The 12,833-nt window shown below is 42.5% G+C and overlaps 1 long non-coding RNA gene across 1 annotated transcript; it reads right to left on the bottom strand.

The window, feature by feature from the left end:
* Window positions 1-1,437: 1,437 nt before the first annotated feature.
* On the bottom strand, window positions 1,438-9,997 carry LOC141277068 (uncharacterized). The gene is made up of 4 exons (XR_012327759.1): window positions 9,987-9,997; window positions 7,949-8,025; window positions 6,101-6,404; window positions 1,438-1,458 (listed from the first exon to the last, which is right to left on the bottom strand). It is a non-coding gene; the product is annotated as an uncharacterized lncRNA (long non-coding RNA).
* Window positions 9,998-12,833: the final 2,836 nt, after the last annotated feature.

Genomic DNA, 12,833 nt, shown 5'->3' with positions numbered 1-12,833 from the left:
ATGATCACTCAAATAACTAGGTTCTCTCCCCATCTCTCTCGCTCTCTCTATTTGAGGTAAAATTCACATACATAAAATTCACCATTTTGAAGAGTACAGCTCAGTAGCATTTAGTACATACGCTTGTGTGCACCATCACTTCTATCCAGTTCCGGAACATTTTCATCACCCCAAAAGGCAACTCCATCCCTACTAAGCAGTCACTCTCCATTCCCCTCTCCCCAGTCCCAGGCAACCACCAATCTGCTTTCTATCTCTTTGGATTTATCTATTCTGGACATTTCATATCAATGCAATCATACAATATGTCAATATGTGATCTTTTGTGTCTGGCTTCTTTCCCTTAGCATCAAGTTTTCAAGGTTCATCCACATTGCAGCCTGTGTTAGTGCTTCATTCCTTTGTATGGCTGAGTACTAGTCACTGCGCGGTTAGATCACATCAGTGTATCCATTCATCTGGTGATGGGCATTTGCGTTGTTTCCACCTCCTGGCTTCTATGAATAACGCTGCAACAAGTTTCTGTGTGGACATGTTTTCATTTCTCTTGGGTGTATACCTAGGAGTGGAATTGCTGGGTCACAGGCTTATTCTATATCTAACTTTTTGAGGAATCTTCTCTCTTTCAAAAGGAGTGCCCAATCCAGTTGAAACACGCAGGGAAGGAGGGAGACCTGGAATGGGCTTTCCAGTAACCTCCGAGCGCTCCCTCCTCTCTGCAGCCGGGTGAGACCTCCGGGTACCCATTTCACGCTGTAACCTCGACCAGCCTACAAGTCCCTCTCGGGCAGGGGCCACACGTCGTCATCTGTGTAACCCGAGTGTTTGGTGTTTAGCACTATGTCTAGCATATAAGGGTTGATGAGTCTAAATCAGTTCATGAATAATTAAACTAATTAAGGCATCATTCCTTCCGAGGTTTGGTCCTCGTTTTCTAACACAAGAGTGTTCCTCAGGTTTCCCACAGAGAGCTGCTGCTAGGGCACAGCACCATCATCCAACAGGAGGAACAAGTAAATCTGGATAGAAATAAACCCCGGATGCCCTGACAATGATGGTGATGTCTCCACTCTGTACCTTTAACTTGGGTTTAAATTAAAAGTGAACGCCTTTGAGAATTTCCCATTTCTTAGTACCAGAACTCATTATCTTAAGCAAAATACAGCCTCAGATAACACTGACACTAAAGTGCAGTATTGTGTCTGTAAGAAAAATGATTTCACTGGTTATATCGTGTCTTTATTGCTCAGAATTTCTGGGTCTGCAAATTCACCCATCCTGCTTCTGCAGAATGACGAGTGTACCATAGGAGCGTGAAGAAGGCCACAGTCAACTTTTTAAATATGCAGGAAACTCAACCCTACTGTTAACTGTAACCATTTAACAGCTCAATTCTCACAGCTGACTGCTGGGTTGGCATTAGGCGTTATCTGAATCCTGTGCTTGCCACTCAAGAACCTAGAAAAGAAGTCAACACACGGCTGTGTAACTTGCTGTCATTGCAATGAGATCTCTTTTTTTTCCCCCTGTAAACTCGCCCTTGATGTTGAAGAGCAGAGGCTAAAAATGATCAAACACCAATTAAACCATAGCGATCTAAGAATTAGGCAAAATGATGACTTGGAAAGGACTGTCTGCTCCTGAAAGATAAATCAAGAAGCATGCAAGGGAAAGAAATCTTAATTCCAGATTAAAACGTGTGACTTCAGTGTGGCAGACCATAATCAGAGAGCAAATTCACCATTTCTTTCTAAGTCAGCCCTTCTTTCTGTGTTTCCCATTGCTGTACCTGGCACCCGTCTCCCCACACACCGAGACTCGGGACTTGGCATCAATTTTGATGCCTTCGCCTCTCTTGTCCTCAGAGTCAGTTTCCATATCATGCCAATACAGCCTCCCACATCCCTCCCGTGGGTCTCTATCCCTCACCTCCTGCTGCCACATCCTACAAACCTATTTGAAGCCTTCGGTAACTCAGGATTATTAAAATAGCCTTCGAGCTGGCTTATTGCCCCCAAATTCCCTCCACTCTGACTTCTTTATTAATCCCCTTCATACACAGGCTGATTCAGAGTTGAGAAACTGCTAATGACCTCCCATCTCCTGCGGGATAAACCACTCCTGCCTTGCCTGGCGTTCAAGGCCCTCTGCCCTGACTTACCTTTCTTCTCTGAAGTTAAAGCGAGCTATTTCTCTTCCCCACACACATTCCTACCATCTTAGGTGAGGTCCCCCAGGGCCCCTGAGATGAGAATTCATGTGCAGGCGACTTATTGAGGAAACTAGACAGGGGAGGGGACAAAGTCAAGAAGGGGGGTGATTTCTAAAACAGGAGAGAAGAGGGAGCCCAGGCCTGACCTGGGCAGGGAAGTCTGGACTTTAAACTAAGCCTCAGAGGCTAAGTTTGCTGGAGGCCCCTGCTCTCGCGGTAGCCAGCTGCTGACGAAGGGCTGGGTGGGTGGGGAGGGAAGATGAGTGCTGACCCCCCCCCCCCCCCGCCCCCGGCGCTCGGGGAACTCTGTGTGAGGAAGCAACTCTGGCTCCAGCAGTCTGAGGGCAGCCCTCTCAGGGTCACAGGGGCAGAGCTGCTGGAAGCAAAGCACACCAAAGTTTGTACAGAGGGTGGGAGCAGGGTGGAAGTAGAGGAAAGGTAAAGGGACCGAGAGGATTTGGATGAATGGTGACAGTCTGCCTCACCCACTTCCCTGCCTGGAGTCTCACTCAGGTCACCAGGAAAGACCTTCTCAACTCCACTTGCCCCAATCCTGACCAGTTTCACAGCCCAGCTCAAAAACATCAACAAGCCTTCCCCAGCTAACACACACACACACACACACACACACACACACACACACACACACACACACACACAAAGAAGGAGGTGGGCCCAGCCAACCCTGGTGCGTCAGCCAAGTAAACAAGGCACAGAGCATTCCCAGTCCCAGCCCAGAGATGGTGGGCGTCTGAGACATAAGGCGGAGCGGGCAGCCCAGAAGGTGTCCTTATAAGAAAAGGAAACTTGGACACAAAAAGAGACACCACAGGGCAGAAATAAAGTCACGGATGTAGAGAATGGATTTGAGGACACGGGGTGGATGGGGAAGCTGGGACGAAGTGAGAGAGTGGCATTGACACATATACACTACCAACTGTAAAATAGATAGCTAGTGGGAAGCAGCTGCATAGCACAGGGAGGTCAGCTCGGTGCTTTGTGACCACCTAGAGGGGTGGGATAGGGAGGGTGGGAGGGAGATGCAAGAGGGAGGAGATATGGGGATATATGTATACATATAGCTGATGCACTTTGTTATACAGCAGCAACTAACACAACAATGTAAAGCAATTATACTCCAATAAAGATCTATTAAAGAAAAAAAAAACCGAGAGAGAGACACCAGAGTTGTGCGCAAAGATCACAGGAGGACACAGCAATCTGCAGCCACCTGCAGGCCACAGAGAGTGGTCTCAGAAGAACCAAACAGGCGACACGGTAATCTCAGACTTCCAGAGCTGTGAGAAAATAAATGTCTGTTGTTTAAGCCACACAGCCTGTTGTATTTTGCTATGGCAGCGCCAGCAAACTAACGGACCAGCCTTTCTTACCCGCCTCAGAGTTGGCTCACAGCCTGCAAGAGTTGGTTTGAAATGTGTGCCCACAATATGACTGTCTTCATTTTCCCACCTAGGATGCCAGAAATCAGGGCATTAAAGTCCACTAATATCCCTTTATGTGGGAGAGGCACACAGGAGAACAGACCATCCGTCAACCACAGAGGTAATACACTGGTGTCCATTGAGATCTGAGCCTAAGCCCCCACTCTTGTGTGATTGAGGGAAGACAGCCAATACCAGAGGCATTGGCTCTTCCAGATGAGAAGCTGGCTCGCCTTGATAAAGTATATACGTCAGCACTTAAATGCATCAGCTCTGATGGTTGATCTAATTGGAATCACACAAGTACTAGGCACCAGTGATGTACTGTCAGTTGCAAACCCCACCGTCGATAAAGGCAGGACCCACTGGAGGAAATATAAAATGGGTGAGATAGAGTTGACACATTTTATATGAGTTTTGTTGCCAAAGTTAAGAGCTACAATCCTTTTCTACTTATTTGGAAATATACTGCTGCACGTTATGGAAATCTGATAACATTCTGGAAGGTCTTATGAAAGTGATTGAATAATGTTTGCTTCATTAGATTAATTGCCTGCTATAATTATCTGGAGAATGTCCTCATCATTATCTCCCTTCTTTCTTCTCAGCTCTTTCCTTCCAGAGTGTTTACCAGTGGGTGGTATGTTTGAGATTACAGGACACTGGGAGAGTGGGAGAGGGAAACAATTACTGAGACACTCTTCACTCTAAAGACATTTGCCTAAGCTCCTTCCCTTCCTCTGTACACCTCTGGGCCCCTGGGACCCACCTCCAAGGAAGCCAGCATCACCTCTGGGAGAGACATAGGGCTTGATTTGCAGCTGGAAATGAAGGGGAGGCCAGTCTGTGGTAGAGGTGCCTGAGGATGGATACAGATGTGTGGACAAAAGGGGAAAGTTATAGAATGGGGAGGAGAAGCTTAATCAGAGGGCAGGAGAAAGAAGAGTTGTGGGTTGAATTGCCGGTTCGTGCCCCGGTCCGGGAGGATCCCACATGCCGCGGAGCAGCTGGGCCCGTGAGCCATGGCCGCTGAGCCTGTGCATCCGGAGCCTGTGCTCCGCAACGGGAGAGGCCACAACAGTGAGAGGCCCGTGTACCGCAAAAAAAAAAAAAAAAAAAAAAAAAAAGAAGAGGAACATTTGGATACAGATAGACACAGAGGGAAGACAGCCATGAGAAGGTGGAGGCAGAGACTGGAGTGATGCTGCCACAAGCCGAGGAAACCCTGGAGCCACCAGAAGGTGGAAGAGGCAAGGATGGATTCTCCCCTAGAGGCTTCAGAAGGAGCACGATCTGCCAGTACCTTGATTTTGGACTTTTGGCTCCAAAACTACAAGAGAATAAATTTCTATTGTTTTTAGCCCCCAGTTTGTGGTACTTTGTTACCATGGCCCTAGGAAACAGATACAAGGAAAGAGTGTAAATAAAGGAGTTTCCTAAAGGCGCATACTTCTGTAGTGCCTGATACATTGGGAAGGCTCAGTAAATGTGTTTGAATTAACAAAGTAGAACGAGAGTTACTGGGATTGTACACAAGGTGTTGAGAACAAAAATGGGAGAGGAAATAAAGTGAGAACCAATTTCATATATCTTTTTTTTTTTTTTGCAGTGCACGGGCCTCTCATTGTCGTGGCCTCTCCCGCTGCGGAGCACAGACTCCGGACTCTGGGCTCACGGGCCCAGCCGCTCCGCGGCATGTGGGATCTTCGCGGACCGGGGCACGAACCCATGTCCCCTGCATCACCCCAAGCACCCCTGCAGTGCTTGCAGAAAATAGGTGTTTAACAAATGTGTTAATCAACTGATGAATTCTTTTCCATCATCATCTAACGCTTATTCATGGACTCTGTGTGCACAGTTGTGCAGTGAGGTAATTTGTTTTTTGGAATTAGAACAGCGACTGATCTGAAAAAAATGACTGGACATCTCATCATTGATAATTTTATCTCCTCAAGCTGTACAAAGGGATGAAGGAAAGGAGAACCAGGAGTCAGGAAAAGAGGAAGAAGAAGAGGAGGAAAGAGACGGGAGAGGATGGAAAAGGAGAAGGAAGAGAAGAAGTTGTTTCAGCCTTGAATGTCAGAGAAGTGGTGAGCATAGCTTACGCATGGTTCATTGGTAGAGAAAATTTCACTTGCCACAATCTTCCTTCAAGAGAGAACTGACTTTATTTGGAAGAATGCCTCAGTAAGTTCCTGCCGACTGAGAACCTGGCTCAGCAGGCATAAAGTTTTCAGAACAGGGAAAGATATTTTAAACGAGACCAGGGGAGGAATTTTGCCAGTTTGCCTCTTGAAAGGAAGTGAAGTGATGGTGGTGGTGGAGAGGAGGAAAGAGATGGGAGAGGATGGGTGAGGGCCATGAGGGATGAGGGATAAACTCAGGGATTGGACGGCTGCTTCCAGTATGTACTGCTCTGTAACAATCCCCCCAGGTCTGGACTCACCTGGGTGTTTCTTTTGCCCCACATGATGTGATCTGGGTCTGAAGGCATCTAGGAGTTCAACTGACGTCTTAGCCAAATTCATAAGTTCATTAGATACTGTTTTCCATTTTCACATCATCACAGGCAGCTGGGGCTGCAAACATGTGGGTCCTCAACTAGACTGGAATGTCCAAGATGGCGCACTCACATGGCTGGCAGTGGATGCTGGCCGTCTGACTGGGGGTTCAAATGGGCACATGTTGTCTGGAGCTTCTCACATCATGGTGGCTGGGTTTCAAGAGGGGACATCCCAAGGACAAGCTTTCTAAGAGAGAGGAAGCAGAAGCTGCCAGTACTCAGAGAAACCGACACTGCTTAATTTCTACTGCATTCTCTTGGTTAAACCATCACCAGGCCAGCCCAGATTCAAGGGGAGGAGAAATAAACCCCATCTTCTAACAGGATGGGAAATGACAAAGAATTTGTTGCCCCCTTTAATTTTAACTGCAGGCAGCTGATGAGGCTTTTAAAAACAGGAACGTATTCTATGCCCATTAAACTTGTTTGCTTTGCTTCAATATGAATTTATCTCCAGTCTTCTTCAGGAATGTACATTGTTTATAAAAAACTGTGTGAGTGGATTTTTTAAAAATCTAAACATATATTGACTTCTACCTCTATATTAATGTGGGATAAAATAGATACAGCCAGAGTTAATGCAGAAAAACAGAGGCAGAAAGGACCATAAGAACATATGTCCCTGATAATTCAATGGAAGTTAATATGTTCTCTACCACTTAATAAATAAATATAGATATAACAGTATTATCTTAAGTCACAGAAATAGTCATTATGAATAATAAAAATAGAAATACTTGAAATAAGGGATCTTAGGGAGTAGAACTGGATCTCAAGATGAGACCGAAGACATATGAATTCAAAACTCTTAAATATTTAATTTGTAATATTTTTGAAACAAAATTAAACTTTTCCTGCCTATCAAACTAGCAAAGATTAAATATATTGACAAAACCAGTTTGGGCAAGAGTTGGAGAAATAGACTTTTAAGGACTATTGCAGGAAACAAATGGATATAACTTTTCTAGAAATGTTTTTGCAAAATGTTTGCATATTTTTACTAGCAATCCCACTTCAAGGAATTTACCTTAATATAATAATTTCAAAAATGTGGAAAATGTAGGCACAAAGATATTTAGCATTGTTTATACGGATGAAAATCGGAATAGGGAACTAATTAAGTAAATTATGGTACAGATAACCTGATAATCTCCAACCGCCGTAAGTGATTTCTAGATCTAGATCTACAGAAATGCAAAGATGTCTACGACAAATTATTGAGCAATGACGTCAGTTGCAGAATATGTATAGTATACATTTACGTAAAACTGTCTACATATACTTGCAAGGGTCTATATGCACCAATGTGGTCACCGTTGTGAGGTAGAATTTCTAGTGTTTTCTCTCTTTATTTTTCTGCTTTATATTAAATATTGTAAATATAAAGTAGCATTTTTAAACATAAAGCTAATTTTGAAAAGAGCTAACAAAACAGCAACAATAACAGCATTTACAACAACTCAGATTGTACCTAAACCTTTTGTATATCAGCTACGCAGGAAAGATGACAGCATCTCTGCCTTTTATAAAACAAATGCCATAAAGAAAAACACAAAGTGCACTTTGGCAAATGACAAAAGAAAACTAACAGCATGTGTGCCATCGTTCGTTCTGAATGAGACCATTCTACCCAGTTCTCTTGAATGTTTTTCCACAAATAAGAGTAACACAATTGTAGGTGGAAAGCCAGAGTTTTCATAACAAGAAGGGAAAAAAGAAAGATTCACTTACCTAGGGGTGACTGGTAGCAAGATGAAAATTAGGCAAGTCACTGAATGCCTTGTAACTGGTTGAGCTATTTTATCAACCTGGAGAAAACCAAGGTCATTATCCCTTTTATTCTTCTAATTTCTTGCTTGTGCCATTACCTGCCCTATTTCTCAGAAATGTCATTATCTCCTTCTGGAAAGGTTCTGCATACCTGCCATGGCAGTGCAAAGAATTCAAAGTTGAATTGCTCAGCCCCCAAGGACCAGGCAGAGGAAAACCTGAGTTTCGCAGGTTAAGCCCAGCACCATCTCTCTGGGGCCACCATGCCTGATAGATGCCCAGTTGGCAGTTATGGCTTCTTGGTCTTGGACACAGTTGTACCCCGCACCCACACCTGGACCTTAGGTGATACCACATTTAATTCAACCACATGCTCAGCCATTTCTCTGGCATGACTCTTGGCTGGAACAGTTAGATTTGAGAAGCCTGCAAATATTTAAGTCTGTGGTGAGCCTAGTTTACCAGCCCAGATACCGTCCCTCCCCAGTAGATCAATATAGATAGATAGATAGATAGATAGATAGATAGATAGATAGATAGATAGATAGAATGATGAATGGATAAATAAATGAGTTCCCATCTGAGTCCTAGGTGGCCTTTCCCATCAACTGACTTCAGCTGGGTTGGGGCCATTTTGATTCATCAGAAAAAGCCTCAAGAACATGGAATCTCAATAGTGAAAGTATAGGAAATGAGTCTCAATCCCTTTCCACTCAAATCTACCCACCTTGTAATTCAGTAACCATTTCTGCCAACCAGAGATGTTGTTTGTTTTTGGAACGAAGTTTAAAGAAGCTCCTGTTAAATTATGCCGGAATCTTCCCCCAGGATAAATGATCCCTATTCATCTAACATTTGTATCACTAAGAGGGGACTTTGAAGTGACTCCCTTCCCCACCCACCAAAAAAAATCTGCTCTAAAGAGACTTGCTACATAGGCTAACCTAGATGAATGCTAGTAAGTCCTGCTATAAAATCCTTAATTCTGCCTAACTGGACATCCTATTTAAGCTTTCATTTAAACAAAAAAAGGAGGGCAGGGAAGCTGCGTGTATAATGTAAAATCCCCTCCTCTGTTTTTAATGTGTGCCGAGACTGACTCTCTTGAATCTGACTAAATAATTCCAGGGACATGTTACACACCAAAACAGCTCATGAAAATGATTTCTCCCCAGATAGTAAGGTCACTGAGTGACCTGAGACCTGCACTGGACATGAAGCCTTTGCATCATTACATTCAAGTATTCTTATTTTATCTCTACCTTATTCCTCTGTTAGACACATACTTAGTATCTTTCCTTTGTATTTTATCAATAAATATAGAGATAGTTGCAGGTGGTGACTAACATTGAAACACACAAGACATCAGTGGAGAGACTAGGAAAGTAAGGGACTGCCACAGTTGAGAAGTCTTTAAAACTTGGAAATAAGGTTCAAAAGTAGGTGGCATGTCCTTTTACTGTCCTTATGGGTGTAGTAGGTTGAATAGTGTCCCCTCTATCCCTCCCAAAGTCATGCACTTTCCAGAACCTCAGAATGACCTTGTTTGGAAATAGGGTCTTTGCAGATGGAATTAGTTAAGAAGAGGTCATGCTGGAGTAGGGTGGGCCCTAAATCCAATATGACTGGAGTCCTAATAAGAGAGGACACCAGGGAAGACACACAGGGAAGAACACCGCATTATGACAGAGGTAGAGAGGTGATGTGCCTACAAGCCAAGCAACACCAAGGATTGCCAGCCATCAGCAGCAGCTAGAGGAGAAGTGTGGATTCTCCCTCACAGCCCCCAGAAAGAACCAATGCTGGTGACACTTTGATTTCAGACTTCTATTCTCTTGAACTGTGAGAGAATAAATTTTATGTGGTTTTAAGCCACCCAGTTTGTGGTAATTTGTTACAGCAGCTCTAAGAAGCTAATACACTGGGGCATTGTTTAACAGGCTTGTCCACATATTAACTTTTTTAGAGGACTGTCACTATATTTGCTTCTTCTACTTACTATTAGGTAAGGGCTCTCATCTCTGTGAAGTTACATGTTAACCTGTAGACCTTGTCCAGTGGAGATGCAAATCATTTCTGTCTGGTAAAAACGATAACCCGAAAGGTTACAATTTTATTGCCTTGAAGGACATTAACTAGTTTTGTCTCAAACTCAGCAAAGTTATATCAGAATGTTTTATATATATATGTGTTATATCTGGTGGAGATCATTCCTATTCCTCTAATTCTTATTGAACTGGTTTTACCATGCCTCTAGTTGCCTCATCAAAGGGTTGAATAAACTCTGTAACACTTCTTCATTCTTTACATGTATGGGAGTCATGTTATCAACTTTTGGGAAATTATTCTTTAACAGCACCAGAACTGTTAAGATCAAAGCACCCTTCTGAGGTCATCTGATTCAATATCCTTCTGAATGCAGGAAAGAATTCCTTCCTCAGTACATTTGTCAGACTTGTTCAGCCTATGCTTGAAGACTCTACTTGATGAGGAACTCGTGATTGTTTTTAAGGTAACCTGTTCTATTATTAGATATTCACTATTAGAAAGTTAATTCCTAAACTGAGACAAAATGTCCTTCCAACTTTTACCCACTGGTTTACATTGTGCTTAACTGAGCACAGAATCTGACAGGCCTTGGGATATTTAAGCTCCTACCCTCCTTTGTATTTTCTTCCCCAGGCTAAACATACTTAGATCCCTGTGTGCACTAGAGTATTCCTCACAGGTAATTCTACTGAATTTGGAAGTTAAGTTCAACAAACATTTCTGAGTTTCTACTGTGTTAGGCCCTGAGAACATAGAAAGGGAATCAGATACCACCCAACTCATAGAGAAAACACTACATTTATGAAGAACAAATAAAGAATTTGTAAGAACAATTAATAGGTTGGAAAGATTCTCACAACTTTGTGGAGGACCCAAAGGAGGACATGATTCATTCTTCCTGGGGGTTTGAGAAAGGCAGTCTTCACAAAGAAAGTACTGTTTGAACTAGGTCCTGAAGGTTACGTGGGTAGTCTCCAGGAGGTCAAGATATGATGGACATCCCAGACGAAGGTAGAAAGTAGTATGAACAGAAAAGCCAGGAGAAAATCTTCAAATAATCACAAGGTATTAGAGTGCCCTACAAATTCCATGAGAGCTACAAAAATATAAATGTAATTCATAAAAAATAAACAATAATCACAGAAATGTAGCCCATTACTAAAAATGTAGGCAGGAGGGTGGTGATCTGCACAAGGACCATAAAACTTGAGCTAAAGAGCAAGAATTTGACAACCCAAAGAAAGGGGAGCAGATTGGGAAGATTCTAGTATTTTGGAGGGGAAAAGCAAAATATGAAGAAACAGTAATCAAATGGAAGGCCGTCGTGTGTAATGATTCAAAACACGGGATCTGGTGTCACGCTGTCCAGTGCAAATCCCAGCTCTGCTCCTTAATTTCCACATGACTTTGAGCAAACTACTTAACATCTCTAAGATTCAACTTCCCCATCCAGAAAATCGGTAATACTAGAACACTCCAGGGGAATATTAAGTTCATATAAAAGAATCCATGAAAGCATGTATCATGGTCCTGACACATACTACGCTGTCAGTGAGGATTAACTGTTATTATTATTAATTATTACTTTATTATAATATTTATTTTAAGTAGATATTTAAGGTGAGACAGCTGAGATGAAGAGAAGAGAATAAGATGCTGGAACAGGGCAAAGAAGAAAAGGCTGAGGACATAAAGATGCAGGTTTTGAGGAGTTTTTATAATTCTTGGTTGATCTACACCCCAGGCCGTGTAGGGGCAAGAGAGTGAGCTGGTAAATCTTGACCTGTTCCTGGCCAGGCTGCCTGACCTCAAATCCCAGCTCTGCCACATCCAGCTGTTACTTACACTCTCAGTGCCTCAATGCCCACATCTATATAAAGGGGGTAGTAATAGTAGGTCTACCTTATAAAGTGTTGTACGGGCCAAATGCATTAGTATATACAACATGCTTAGGACAGTACTAGCACAGAGCAAGCTGTATGTGTTACTGTTTATTTCCTCTTCTGATATCACACTGCTTTCTCCAATTATTTCAAGACAAAGTTTAGATTCAAATATAACCACATAGGCTACACAAGCTCAGTTGCTTAACTTTTGATTACATACCTAGTGTTGAAAACGTACATTAAAAATGAAAATTTATGGAAATACCATGTGAAATATGAAGCTTTTTAAAAAATATGCTTTAAGATCAAGCAGATGAAACCATTTGTCATTCCTCCCAAAGCATTTTTATAAATATAAAAATACCAAAAAATATCTGCACTAGGCAAATATTGATTGACCTACAAAAGTTCTCACCACCTCTTACAAAAATCAGGGAATTCTAAAAATAGAAATGATCATGGGTCTCTTGAAAAGAGGAACACTAAGGAGAAATAAAGAAAGGTGGCAGTTAATTTAAGGAGAGAGCAGATAGATAGCTAACTTGTTAACTTGGGAGAACAGGTCAAAATATAAGATGTTTCCAAAAAATCAGATAATACACGAATGGGAAGTTTATGTTATTTAGCAACATTAAATATTTTTTAGCTCAAGGGGAAAAAAGTATCTATTCCAACCTGTCTCTGGATTAAATTTTTTCTTAGCTTTCCAGAGACCATGATCTATATCACATATTATTTATTTTTTCTCCTTTAACTTCAGCCTTTCCCTCTCTTCTGGTTCTTACTTCTCAGCATACAAGCAAATTAAAATCTTTTACATGTTAAAAATAAAATTCTCGGGACCTCCCTGGCGGTCCAGTGGTTAACACTCTGTGCTTCCACTGCAGGGGGCATGGGTTTCATCCCTGGCT

The sequence above is a fragment of the Tursiops truncatus genome, chromosome 18 (assembly GCF_011762595.2).
Source record: "Tursiops truncatus isolate mTurTru1 chromosome 18, mTurTru1.mat.Y, whole genome shotgun sequence".
Lineage (NCBI taxonomy): Eukaryota > Metazoa > Chordata > Mammalia > Artiodactyla > Delphinidae > Tursiops > Tursiops truncatus.
The sequence above is the reverse complement of the archived record's forward strand: the minus strand, read 5'-3'. Positions and strand labels throughout refer to the sequence as shown.